At 47.1% G+C, this 13,912-nt stretch overlaps 1 protein-coding gene and 1 long non-coding RNA gene across 4 annotated transcripts in view; one reads left to right on the forward strand and one right to left on the reverse strand.

Annotated features, from left to right (window-relative positions):
* Positions 1 to 13,751, forward strand: part of LOC140702926 (uncharacterized) — a 35,824-nt gene extending 22,073 nt beyond the window's left edge. For 2 of the 3 annotated variants that reach the window (XR_013539550.1, XR_013539548.1), the window contains 5 exons: positions 8,025 to 8,105; positions 11,391 to 11,459; positions 11,662 to 11,825; positions 11,996 to 12,056; positions 13,272 to 13,751. The gene's annotated coding sequence lies outside the window, so the exon portion shown is untranslated. The remainder of the gene's footprint in view (positions 1 to 8,024; positions 8,106 to 11,390; positions 11,460 to 11,661; positions 11,826 to 11,995; positions 12,057 to 13,271) is intronic. The other variant, XR_013539549.1, reaches the window with a different exon arrangement.
* On the reverse strand, positions 1,083 to 13,272 carry LOC144585094 (uncharacterized). Its single transcript, XR_013539585.1, has 3 exons — positions 12,593 to 13,272; positions 10,981 to 11,819; positions 1,083 to 1,407 (listed from the first exon to the last, which is right to left on the reverse strand). It is a non-coding gene; the product is annotated as an uncharacterized LOC144585094 (long non-coding RNA).
* Positions 13,752 to 13,912: the final 161 nt, after the last annotated feature.

Below are 13,912 nucleotides of genomic sequence, written 5' to 3' on the forward strand. Positions count from 1 at the left end.
TGTTAAACTTGCTAGGCCAACCTAGCCACTTCACTAAGTGGAGCTTTCTTCGACCTCGGCCTTTTGTGCCCAAAATCTTTTCAATTCTGTACAGTCGGTCTTCCCGGTCATTGACCTTCTGCAGTTCTTCAGGATAGAAAGTCCCGATTATGGCATCCCCATCATAATCCGTTAGCTGATATACATGTCTCTCTGTACCTTTGACAACCCGATCCACAATAAATATCTCGGTGGTGAAATTCTGTTCATAGCCCTTATCAAATACACCTTCCTTTTAGAAACCCTCACACGGTCCCCTTTTCTGAGTTTTGGAACTTCTTTTTTGGTTCCAACAGAGGGCTCATAGACTCTTTTCCAGACGATCAGATCATTGTGATGATTCACATCTACAGGCCTACATTTAATAGTTCTATGAAGGCTATGATTATAACTTTTAAGGAACTGCGGTAATACATCCACATACCTGTAGGTGTTATTAGCCGTGAAATACCTCCACATTTTTGTTTTTAATGTTCTGTTAAACCTCTCAACAACCCCCGCTTTGACCTCATTATTGGTGACAAAATGCTGTATTCCATATTTCTTGAATAATCTGCTTACAGGACTGTTTAGAAATTCACCGCCACAGTCCGTCTGTATTTTGTCAGGTTTTCTTCCATCTTGTTTGAAAATGGCTTCAAAGGCTCTGGCCACTTCTTTGCCTGTTTTGCCTTTGAGCGCTTTTACCCAGCTGTACTTAGAAAGAATGTCTATACAGACCAGAATATACTTGCAACCCTTGTTGTGCCGAGCATATTGTTGCATATCAACCAAATCTGCCTGCCATTGAACATCTACTTTGGAAACCACGGTCTTATTTCTTTTAAAATGAATTCTAGCAGGTCTATGCAACGTATAGGCATCCTGGTCGGACAGCCATCGAGAAACATCTCCGAGTTTCAAGGTTTTGACCTGTTTTTTGGCCTCCCTAAAGAGAGGCTTCAGACCTCCAAAACTCCCCGCTGATGAGGGTGTATAATAGATATTGTGCAGTAATTTCCCCCGTGCATCCAGCTCAGCCATTAGCACATATATGAGCAATGTATGGTACAATAAAGACTCTTTATTAAAAGACAGTATATTACAAGAATATTGTAAAGCATACATCTAAATCTCAGTGCCAGTAGAAATACAGGGCAGACATTTTAGCTTTTACAGAAGGTATAGGTAGAAACACACGCAATACAGCAGAAGGTACAGGTAGAAGCACACACACACAATACATGATATATTTGCAGGTTATATAGTCATTCAGGACGGTTTCTCTCTTGAAGGGATGACACCTGCAGCTTCCAGGTGTCTGGCTGGCCCGTGTCCACAATCACAATCAAGCACATCATCCTCATCATCCACATGCCAATCCTTATCCTGTGTTTGGGAATGAAACATAATTTCAGTAAGTTTAAAAGACCTTAAAGCCCATCCCTAACATAGCCCATAACTAATGCTTTTAAGACCCCTTATAACAGAACCCTTAATGATACTCTTCTGATCTTACCAGAAAGCCTTGGTGCTCTTTATCACTCTCAAAACCTTCGTCTGGAGCCTCTGCCAACATTTGCTGCTCAGGACCATCGTCAATCTCCGCAAAACCCGGCGGCTTCTGTAAATCTCTTTTTATCCCTTGTTCGCCATCAACGCACTGAGACTCAGCATCTTCATCATCACCCCACATCAGGGTGCAAGCCAGTTTTCTTGTGTTTTTCGGCTTCGGCTTTGCAGTAAATACAAATACGTCTTCTGCAGACTTGCATTTTTTTCTTAACTTTTCTGGGTCTTCGGGAAGGCTATCCTTTAGTCTTGTAGAAGTTCCTAAGGGACACAATGGCATGGAAAATCCCACAGGCCCATAATAGTAGCCTTTGGGACGCAAACGCCTCCTGGGCTTTCCCGCAAGCTTTTGGCATGCCTCGGGAGCTTGGATCTCCTACTCCGCCATGTCTCCAAGGCCACAAGACCTTTGCAAAGAGCCGCTAGAGTGCGCAGAAGGGCCCCGAACCACGATTATAACCTCTCAGCAAACCCCTGGGACTTTCCCACCCTGCAGGGCCTAGGGCAAGCTGAGACATGTCCTATGACCACCCCCTTTTCTAGACAAACCCCTTGAACTGCTCCCCATTGGTCCACAGGGCCGCGGGGTGTCACAATCCCCTCGAGGACCAATCCTCAGGCCACCCTTGGGTCACGGGGGACCCCGGACTCTAGGAAAAGGCCCCTATAGGCCCACGGGACCTACACAGCCCCTGACGTCACCGCACGACCCGCCCCTTCTGCCGGAATGGGCCTGGGTTGAGCCTGGACGCCGGAAGTCCCTCCCCTTCCGCTACAGGGACCCAAAAAGGGGTGGGGCACCTGTCAAATTTTGAGTTTGAAGAAGGCTACCCTTAACCTACTACTATCGGGGGTGTGGAGCATCATGCCATCAACATGCTGATAACACACAGCTCTACATCTCCTTTTTGCCATCTACAGCGGATGCCATCCTGTCCCTGCAGCGCTGCCTGTGGTCTGTACTGCAATGGATGCCGGGAAATGGGCTGAGGCTGAACCCGGACAAGACGGAGGTCCTGAGGGTGGGCGAGCCTAGCATCAGCGGTTAGGGAAACTCCCTCTCTTTTGGGGGGGTGACTCTCAGCGCGAAGAGTGAGGTGTGCAGCTTGGGGGTCCATCTGGACCAGGTGCTTGCCTTGGAATCCCAGGTAGCGTCAGTGGTCCACACTGCTTATTTCAATCTCTGGCAGAGAGCCCAGCTGCACCCCTATCTAGATGTTGGGTCGCTCACCACTCTGGTCCATGCGCTCGTAATCTCGAAATTAGACCACTGTAATGCTCTCTACGTGGGGCTGCCTTTGAGATCTATGCGGAAACTCCAGATGGTGCAGAATGCGGCGGTGAGACTTCTTACTGGGGTAAAGAAATATCAACATATTACCCCCATTCTAGCCACCTTGCACTGGCTGCCCATTCAGTTCCAAGTAGATTTCAATGTTTTAACACTTACATATAAAGCCCTAAATGGTCTAGGGCCTCGTTACCTGTCGGAACGCCTTCTGCCACCTAGGTCTACCCGTATCACTCGATCTAGCCAGAAGGTGAGGCTGAGGAGCCTAACGCCGAGGGACGCCCGGAAGGAAAAAACAAGAAACTGGGCCTTCTCGGCGGTGGCTCCTCGTCTTTGGAATGGCCTCCCTGCTGAGATCCATATGGCCCCTTCCCTGGGCATCTTCAAACGCCAACTGAAAACCTGGCTGTTTAAGCAAGCGTTTCCTCCATCCACCACCTGATTTTGTTCTCTGTGCCTTTTTCCCATCTGGATTATTGTGGTATCTTTTCTCTCTTAGTAAAATGTTGTTATGATTTTAAATTGTATTTAAATTTGATATGTTGTTACCCACCCAGAGTAGTCGGCATGACTAGATGGGTGGGCTATAAATGTAACAAATAAATAAATACAAATACAGTAAATAAATCAAAGTTTGTAAAAAAATTGTAAGAAAGAGTCCAATTAATTAATTCAGCTGTGTAAGTAACTAGCTGACCAGTTTGATTTAACCCAGCTGTGGAAACAATAATGCTGGAAAAGAACCCTGGAGAAGCTAATCTCTGATTGGCCACTAGGGGCAATAAAATTAAGAGCCTCTGAGCACTTTTTTCGGGTTGAACAAGGAGAGACGAAGGTGCTACTCTGCAGGACTGATTTATGATGCTGGATATGTGCTATGGGAAATGGACCGATATTGAATGCTTTATCGTGTATGACCAATGGAGTGAAGTATGACAACTCTGTCTGTATGACTACGGCTACAATACAATTTTTTCTTTACCTTAATGAACTCTCTTTTCATTGTTTGTCTGCATCCTGATACCTGAATTGGATAAACCTCTGCTAGGGCAAAGGAAAGATCCCAGGGAAACAACAAACTCCATGGTTCCTTCCGTGGATAAAAGTTGACCGAATAAGCGCGAGAGAGGCACCCATTACTTAGAGCACATAACAACATGGCTGAGAAATCAAAGTGTGAAGTCTGGATTCCCGATATATTTATTTATTTATTTATTTATTTATTTATTTATTTATTTATTTATTCATTCATTCATTCATTCATTCATTCATTCATTCATTCATTCATTCATTCATTCATTCATTCATTCATTCATTTATTTGATTTATATCCCGCCCATCTGGTCTGGTTGACCACTCTGGGCAGCTTCCAATAAAAGGTATATACAGTAAAACATAAGACTATTACAACAATCAGAACACATACAATAATGAAACAAATAAAGAAGAAAAAGAAAAAAAGAGTTAAATATTGACAGAAGGGAAGGCCTGAAAGTATAACCATGTTTTTAATTGACTCTTGAAAGTGTCCAGCGTAGGGACTGCTCGAATTGCCGGAGGAAGGTTATTCCAGAGGCGAGGAGCCACCGCCGAGAAGACCCGATTTCGTGTCCTTTCCTTCCGGGCCTCCCTCGGTGTTAGGCTCCTCAGCCTCACCTCCTGGCTCGTGCGGGTGATCCGAGTAGATCTAGGTGGGAGCAGGCGTTCCACCAAGTATCGAGGTCCTAAACTGTTTAGTGCCTTATATGTAAGCATTAACACTTTGAAGTCAATGTGGAAACGGATGGGCAGCCAGTGCAGCATGGCTAGAGTAGGAGAGATATGTTGGTATTTTCTCACACCAGTAAGGAGTCTGGCCGCTGCATTCTGCACCACCTGAAGCTTCTGCGTCAGCTTCAAAGGCAGCCCCACGTAGAGTGTGTTACAGTGGTCTAACCTAGAGATTACGAGCGCATGTACTAAGGTAGTGAGCGTCCCCATGTCTAGGTAAGGTTGCAGCCGGGCAATCCGCCAAAGATGAAAAAAAGGCGGTGCGGACTACCGATGCCACCTGTTTCCATGGTAAGCGTCGGGTCCAGGTGTACTCCCAAGCTGCGGACCTCACTCTTTGCGGCCAGGGTCACCCCCCCAAACGAGAGTGAGTCACCCAAACCGCCAGCCACAAGGCTGCACCCTCAGGACTTCCGTCTTGTCCGGTTTCAGCCTCAACCCGTTCTCCCGCATCCATTGCAGTACGGCCTCCAGGCAGCGCTGGAGGGACAGGATGGCATCACCTGCAGTTGGTAAAACAGAGATGTAGAGCTGGGTGTCGTCAGCATATTGATGACAGAATGCTCCACACCCCCTGATGACCCCACCCAACAGCCTCATATATGTGATGGTCTCGCCGCCACACAGGTGTGGAAGAATCACACAGGACACAAAGATCAGGGCCAAATGGGTTTCTCAGAGGCTGGGAAATCTAAGCCTTGAGAAGATTTGGTTTTGGTAACTTATGCAGATTAAAGGAATATAAATATTGGGAGAAATCTGACACAAAGTGTTATTAGAAAGGAATGGAGAAACATAGGTGTTTGGTTTCATGATGCCGGGTGAAAGTCCTTGGAAGAGCGGAAAAATAACAGTGTAGCAGTGACAGCCACCAATGGATTTTACAAACAACTGGGAGAGAAGAAAATTTTCTGTCTGTTAACAACACACTTACAGCCAAATTGTGCTTTTTCATTTTGTATATATTTCTTTTTAAAGTGTAAATACTTTTGCATGTTTGTTGTTCCACCAGAGCAAAGAGTTTTGATGCTGGTCACAGAGACCGGCGAAACGTTAGGAAGAACCACCTTCAGAACAGGGCCAAAGAGCCCGAAAAACCCACAACAACTACCAACATGAATCTGACCCAACTCCGGGAGGCAGTGGAAGACAGGAGGACCTGTGGCGTGCTCTGGTCCATGGGGTCACGAAGAGTCGGACACAACTTAATGACTAAACAACAACATCTACAGTATGAGATATGCAGGAAATGGGGAAACCAAGAGGAGATTCAGACTATTTCCTGAGAATATTTTTGAACCCAAAATCAGCAGCAGCAAACCACACACAAACACACACACACACACACACACACACACACACACACACACACACACACACACACACACACACACAAACACAGAAACTTTTCCTAGTGTAGAAAATGGGCAAGCCCTCTCCCCAGGGTCTCTCCTGCCCCCATTGCTGTGGGTGGGAAGAGCGGGGGGGGGGGCGTTGAGGTTCAGCTTTGGCTTCCAGATGGGTGGCATAGAAATGCAGTATCATCATCATCATCCACATTCCCAGCTATCTTCCAACCTACCCACTCCTACGTTTCCCTCCGACTTGACTCACAACTGTCGCACAAGCTGCGAAAGATGCAGGTGGTGGGGTCTTGCGGCTGGCTCCCCCCCCTATCGTGATAACTGGGTTGTTCTGGAATGGATGCTTCAGAGCCATTGGCTTTACAAAAGACCTGCCTCCCACCCACCCCCAGATGCAAAGGCTGAAATGATCCCTGTGAGGAGGGACTCTTTCTGGGTTGCATTTCTTTTTTTATTTTCTCCAGCCCTCCATATAGGAGGGACGAGCCTTCTTCTGACCCTTCCCAAAGCCCCCTCCGTCCGTCTGTCAAGAGGAGCCTCCAAAATCAGAGGCCGCCGGAGAGGTGGTTCGTCTTTGGAAACGAGGAGCCGGCCTTTGGGAAACGGGCTGGCCCTGGAGGGGGCCTTTGGGACCCAACCCCCGGAAAGGGCTCTTCCTGGGCAGCCAGGAGAAAACTTTCCAGCAGAGATCTCCTTTCTTGGGGGGGAGCAGAGGAACTGGCCGGCAGGATCTACCCCTCCAGCGCTGGCTGGAGGGGGGTGAGGGAGAAAGAGGCAGAGGCCGCCTGGCCGGAGGGCAGACTAAGGGGCCTGGATCTAGCCCCCCTCGCTTCTAGCCAACCCCCTATATTCTCCCCACCTCCAAGCCCCATTTCTCTGGGGCCCCTCCTATGCCCCCACCCCCTCCACGGGAACTTTGCCTGAGGATCCTGACGGAAGTGGGTGATAACTGGGGGGAGAGGAGTGAGCAGTGGGGGGTGTCCCTAGAAAGATATCCCACGAAAGGGGAGAAATATAGCCCCCACCCCCACCTCATCCCTTCTCCCATCCTGGGGGGAGGGGAATCTTTAGTGCGGCTTGTGTGTGTTTGTGTAAGTGTGTGTGTGTGTGTGTGTGTGTGTGTGTGTGTGTGTGAAGAGAGATGGGAACTCAGGATGGGGCTGAGATCTCGATACTCCGAAGGGGCAGGTAGGACCCCCCCAAGCAAGGCACCCGGGCCCCCTTTGTGTACCTGTGTGTGTTTGTGTGTTTTTCTCGGTGAGTCCACTCAGGCTCGACTCTCCCTCCCCCCACCTTCTCCAGCCAAAATCTGAGCATGACCCCCCCAAAAAACCCTTTTATTCCAAAGCTTGGGAGAAATTCCTGGAAAACCCCAACTGGGGGCTTTTTGGTAGGAGGAGGAGGAGGAGGAGGCTGCAATGAGTGGGTGGGTGAAGGGGGTGGGGGGGATAGGAAGGGCCCCAGAGGAATGGGGCTTGGAGGGTGGAGAAGATGGGTTGGCAGGGAGTTCGGACCCAGTCCCCTTTGGCTGCCCTCCAGCTAGGCAGCCTCTGCCCCTTTTCCCCTCCCCCTCTCCACCCCCCCACCTTTCTCCCCCCCAGCCAACCTTGGAGGGGTAGACAGGAGGGGGGAGCCCAGCTGCAACACCCCACAACCTGCGTCCCTGGAACTGACGTCAGCTGATGCTCTACAAACCGATTGGGACACACCTCATTGGAGGTGGAGACTGCAGGCTCAGAAGCCACAGGGACTCCTAATGTCCGAGCATTCTGAACCCAGAGGCTAAATACTCAAAGCTAAGTTTTCATAATTTTTGGGTTTTCTTTGAAAAAGGAAGTTATCCAAAATTCCCTCCCTTCCATGAATTTCTAAACATTTTCATATTAAATCCTTATTGTTGGTTATAATACCTGAAATATATCTCAATTGATTTGCTATATAATAACATTTAATACTGGTTATCTGACAACCTTTTTGTAATATCTACCAACATTTCTTATTAATCCTAGCTAGAGTGCATCTGGAGAGAGGAACCGACGGATTACAATAAGAAAGCTGTCAGGATCACAACTAACCATTACCTGGCTAAGGTAAGGGCTGCCAGACGATCACACTTCACTGAGCGGATAAGCAAAGCTTCCAATCAGCAGGCGGAAATTTTCCATATAGTTCGCAATCTATCCAGAATTGGTCTGGGTGATGGGCCTCCCACTAATATCTCACCTGACCAATTTGCAGCATTTTTAAAATCAAAAGTGGAGGCCATCCGCCATGACCTCTCCCCTTTTTTAAATACAGTGGATTGAGCAGAGATGTCCAGCGCTCCGCCTTGCCCGGTTATTCTTGATATCTTTCAGCCTGTGATGCCTGATTTGGTGGACAAAGCGCTTGATCGCTGTCAGGCCACCATCTCCTCCTTTGACCCTCCTTTGACCCTTGCCTGGCCTCGCTAATCAAAGCAGCCAGGCCTGTAACAACGAAATGGACCACAGCAATAATTAATGGGTTTCTCCAAGAGGGCAAGGTGTCATGAGTGCAGCTGAAGACCTGGAACCAGAAGGGTTAACTGAAGCTGAGGAGAATGCTCAGCAATCAGAAATACCTGAATTGCCTCCAGACAAACTTCAGGCCAGGCTTCGGGGAAGATTAAGGGCAAAAAGGTCAGAGGATCGCTCGAAGGCTGTCCACAGAAACATCCGTTCAACTAGCCCTGAGTATTGACAGGATGGAAAGGTTTCCAGCAGCTCAAGGAGCTGTTTTTACTATAAAACAGCTCCTAGTCAGCTAGAATCTCTGTGGAAGCAATGAGTCAAACCCTCTGGCTTCCACCCAAGCTCCTACAACCTTGAACCATGTTCCTGACTCTGGACTCTGACCCTGGACTACGTTCTGTGAGTTGGTTTGGTAAATGGATATTGGCGTTGCATTCTTGGTATTCCTGACCTTGGACTGGTTTATTGGACTTCAGCTGTTGTAACCCCCGGGAACGTGACACAAGATTCATCTTGCCCTCAAGGAGACACTCATTAGGCCCATTAGGAAGAAACCAAATTTGTTGGCGGATGATGTTAGAAATTATAGGCCTGTCGCCAATGTTTCTTTCCTTAGCAAAGTGGTGGAGAGGGTGGTGGCAGACCAACTTCAGATGCTTTTGGACAAAACCAACACTCTGGACCCATTTCAGTCGGGCTTCAGGCCGCGTTATGGCACAGAAATGGCACTGATCGCACTGTTGGATGACCTGTTGAGGGAGGCCGACAGGGGCAATATGTCCTTGTTGGTCCTCCTCGATATCTCAGCCACCTTTGATACTGTCGACCTTGGTATCCTCCTGGGGAGGCTCTCCGAGTTGGGAATCGGTGGCCTGGTGCTTGCCTGGCTCTGATCCTTCTTGGAGGACCGTCCCCAGAGAGTACAGCTTGGGGAGAATGTTTCGGTCCCATGGAGCCTCAATTGTGGGGTCCCACAGGGGTTGATCATCTGCCCAAGGCTGTTTAATATCTATATGAGGCAGTTGGGTGGGATCATCAGGGGGTGTGGGGCATTGTGCCACCAGTATGCTGATGACACACAGCTCTACATCTCCTTTTCACCTACTTCAGTGGATGCCGTTCTGTCCCTTCAGCGCTGCCTGGAGACTGTACTGCAATGGATGCAGCTGAATGGGCTGAGGCTGAACCCAGACAAGACGGAGGTCCTGAGGGTGGATGGTCCCTCCATTAGCGGTTTGGGTGACTCCCTTTCTTTTGGGGGGATGACTCTCATCACAAAGAGCGAGGATCGCAGCTTGGGGATACACCTGGACCCAGCGCTTACCATGGAAACCCAGGTGGCGTCCGTGGCCCACTCTGCCTATTTCCATCTATGGCAGATTGCCCAGCTGTGACTGTATCTTGATGGGGGGCCCTCACTACTCTAATCCATGCGCTCGTAATCTCAAGACTAGACCATTGTAACACACTGTACGTGGGGCTGCCTTTGAGATTGATGGTGCAGAATGCGGCAGCCAGGCTTCTTAGTGGGGTGAGGAAATATCAGCATATCTCCCCCCCCGGCTGCTTTGCATTGGCTGCCCCTTCATTTCCGCATTGACTTCAAAGTGCTAATGATGACATACAAAGCCCTAAATGGTTTTGGACCTCGATACTTGGTAAATCATCTTCTGCCACCTAGAGCTACCTGAATCACCCGACATAGCCAGCAGGGTCGACTGTGGGGCCTAATGCCGAGAGAGGCTCAGAAAGAAAGAACAAGAAACTGGGCCTTCTCGGCAGTGGCCCCTCAGTTATGGAACAGTCTCCCAACAGAAATTCATCTGGCACCCTCGCTGGGTGTTTTTAAAAGCCATTTAAAAACTTGGCTCTTCAGGCAGGCCTTCCCTTCAGTCAATAACTGATCTTTATTCTTTGTAGTTTAATTATTTCGTCTTGGCAATGCTTTAAATTAAGTGTTAAAACTATGTTTTAAATTATTTTTATGATATTTGCTATTTTCGATGTTTTATTATGTATGTAAGCTGCCCCGAGTAGACTTTGTCTGGGGGGGGGGCGGGGTAAAAATCTAATTAAAGTATAGAAATCCAATAAATACCTGTAAATAAATAAATCCTATCAGGTTCCCATTTTCTTACCCCAGTGGACTTAACTGGACTTAACTGTTAGACGAGATATTCCTTGAGTCTCTTCCAGCTCTACAACTCTATGATTCTAATACTTTATCATGGAGAACGAATGGGAGAACAGGAAGCTACTTGATTCATGCATCAGAAATGCTTCGGAATTCCTGATGAATTAAGGTGAAGGAATGTGTTGGTTTGGAGATTGATTTTAACTTTTTATAGTATTTCGACACTATTGGCAGTGGCTACCTAGGTATGCCTTGTGAGTCAGAATATAATGAGAAGTTTCTGAACACACGATGCACTAGATTGGATTGCGAGAACCTGAAAAAGGCAGATCTGCAGACCTTTGGGGAGACATCCGGATGTTACTTATTCCTGCGTGGCATGGGCCAAAAAGGTTCCTCTGTAAGGGTCTGTGGGCACAGCCGCTGGATAGTCTCAGTGTCTTCACTCACAATTCAGTTGTGTCAGTTGCACACGGTAGGCAGATCCAGTGTTGCTGTTCTGCTGACGGAGCTGTTTCCACCAGCAAAATCAGGGGAGGGGGTTTCCTCTCCCTTACAACCTCCAGTGTGTCCTTCAGACCTGGAGCAGCGGGATGGGAAAGCCCACCAGAAGAGGGTTTCAAGTGGACTGGAGGAGCGAGAAGGGGCAGGTATATCCTAGTATGACACTGAATGTCTTAGTGGGACATGAGCGAGGTCTCATTTTATTTATTTATTTTTTCATGGTGAAATCCTGAATGTTCTTCCAGGAGCCCTCTTCGGCAGCTAGGCATGAAGAAGCGAGCAATGAAAATGAAGGTTCTTTGCAAGAGCCAGAGGTAAGGAAATATGACAGTGCTTGAATTGAAGGGAAAGTTCATTTGAAAAGAAGAGACTGAGCCAATAGACTGTACAATAGAGTCTGGCAGGAAGGGTATCTTGTGCTGCTCCTCCTTCATACGATTCATGGTTTAGCTCTATAGAGCCCATCACTAGGAGGTTCAGGATGTCCTCTGAATAAAAATGGAATTTTCTTCCTAGAGTGGGTCCCATAACCATCGTTGGAACCCAACGGTCTGGGCCCTGTAGCGATCCTGTCGTCTGCCTATGCGGTTCTTGCTCGTCTCGGCTGAAGCACCCTTTCCCTTGAGTCCGAGGATGGCCTTTGTCCTCTGGTCAAAGATCTGGCTGGGGAAGCCCTTAAAGTAAGTTTGTAGAAAATTATGAATATGACATATGATAGTTGCACTTTGAAATAAAGGATTAATGTTTTTTTCTCACACAATATGGATAATTCAGTCCAGTGGATTTAAAAACAGATAGCAATCCAAAACTAAGCCACATAGAGATGACGCTTGTCATATTTTCTTTCCAGGGAGCTGGAAGAGCCAGCGTTAGCTGACATCCAATCTAGGCCTTATTCCACATTTGCTCAAGTAAGTGTGTAAAAAACCATACTCGTTAATCCTCTGCCTTTGTAAGGAAGGATGCTTAAAATCTAGCCGCCTAGAGTGGTCGTTCGACTAGACAGGCGGGATATAAATGCAATAAATACAATAAATAAATTAAAAACATACGGCTGTCGTCTTATTGCCTTTTCCGTTTTTCTGCATGGTGGAGAAATTCTTGACTGTTCTGATTTATGTTTGGAAATATACATTGTTCTGATTTGTTAGATGAACTAGAAAAGTTTGCGTTAAAAACATAATGACAATGGCAACAGTTTTCTGTGTCCCACTGGGAAAAATGTGTCCTGTAAAAGCAGCTACAGATAGCAGGGCATCCAAGTCGCTTTGTATACCTCTAGAGCCTTGCCTTGCAAGGCAGGTACATTGCAAAGCAGCCTGAAACTTAAGCAAAGGCACATGCACACCCCTCAATATGAGTGTTGTATACTTCTTGCCAAACTAGCAGAATATAGCACTGGTATATAAGGATTTAAAACACATCAAATTCCTTTTTACTCACTGACCAAAATCCTGTTGCATGGCTGCACCTTCGTAACTTGTCGTTGCTCCAAGAGTTGCCACATGTCAGGCCAAGGCAGAAGTCCAACCCCGCCAGCAGCTTTGCAGCCATGCGACCAGTGGCACTGTCCATTGCACAATCAGGTGCCCGATGAGGACTGGCTGGCTGGCAGTCCCTGGGAACATCTGAAGGCGTCACTTTCTCCTATGTCAAGTGCCATAGGATTCCAACCCGTGAGTGACGAAAGAGCCAGAAAGGTGTGGGAGATTTGACATCTCGGATTGAAGAAGTGATGCAAAGTCAACCCTCTCTTCACACTTCTGGTCTAATGTGTCACTGGGTGTCCTTTCCAAAGGGAGATGTGACACAGTGAACTTCCTCTTCCACTTATTTAACACCCTTCTCCACTTTGAGATGTTAGAGTCATCCAGTAGACTGGGGATCAGCTTTGAGGATGGCTGTTGTCTTCGTGCCGTGCTTGTGAGTTTCCTCTGGGCATCTGGGGGGTCACTGTGTGAACTAGATGCCCTTTGGGTCTGATCTAGGCCAGCCTTTGAGTCCTGGCTTCAGCAAAATGATTGAGTTTCCTTGACCTTGTCCGGGTAGCAGTTCTTCATTTCTTCTTCACGGTCTGCTGCTGACTTTTTGGATGATGATGACTGCTTTCTTTCTCTCATTTCCAGATTATGTACCGACGAAGAAAAAGAAGAGGACCTGTTAAGAATGTATTCAGATTTAAAAGGCTGTGTAGACATTGTCTTAGTGTAGGTCAGAGGCGTCTCCAGCTAATGAAAACAACAAGCCAGGTTCCTTCCCCCAGCCCATCCGTGGGGCGCTCTCGATGATGGGGTCTGGCTAGGCATGGGTCCCAAGAGGAGGACATAGAAAGACAAAAAAGAGGACAGAGGAGGATGTATGAAATATTTCATTTGAATCGTTCCGGATTAATCCCACAATCAATACAATTTTATTACAATAGCTGCCAATAAATGTCTTTTAGTGACCTGACCAAGAAAGACTAATGGTAAAAAATAAAAATAAATTCAGTGGAGGCTTTTTTTCAATATACCAAAAAAAATTAAACAGCCAATTGTACACAGAGTGGTCGACCAGACCAGATGGGCGGGATAAAAATCAAATAAATAAATAAATAAATAAAATTATTACCTTATAACCTTTATTAATTATATGACATATTTCTCAGAGGAACCAACTTTTAACAGAAGATCTTCATTAGCAATCACGTATGCATCAAAGTTTTCACAGGTAATATTCTTCAAATTGGACTTCCGACTAGGAGCAAAGCAAATAAAACCAAACCTGC

This window comes from Pogona vitticeps, chromosome Z (assembly GCF_051106095.1).
Source record: "Pogona vitticeps strain Pit_001003342236 chromosome Z, PviZW2.1, whole genome shotgun sequence".
Taxonomy (NCBI): domain Eukaryota; kingdom Metazoa; phylum Chordata; class Lepidosauria; order Squamata; family Agamidae; genus Pogona; species Pogona vitticeps.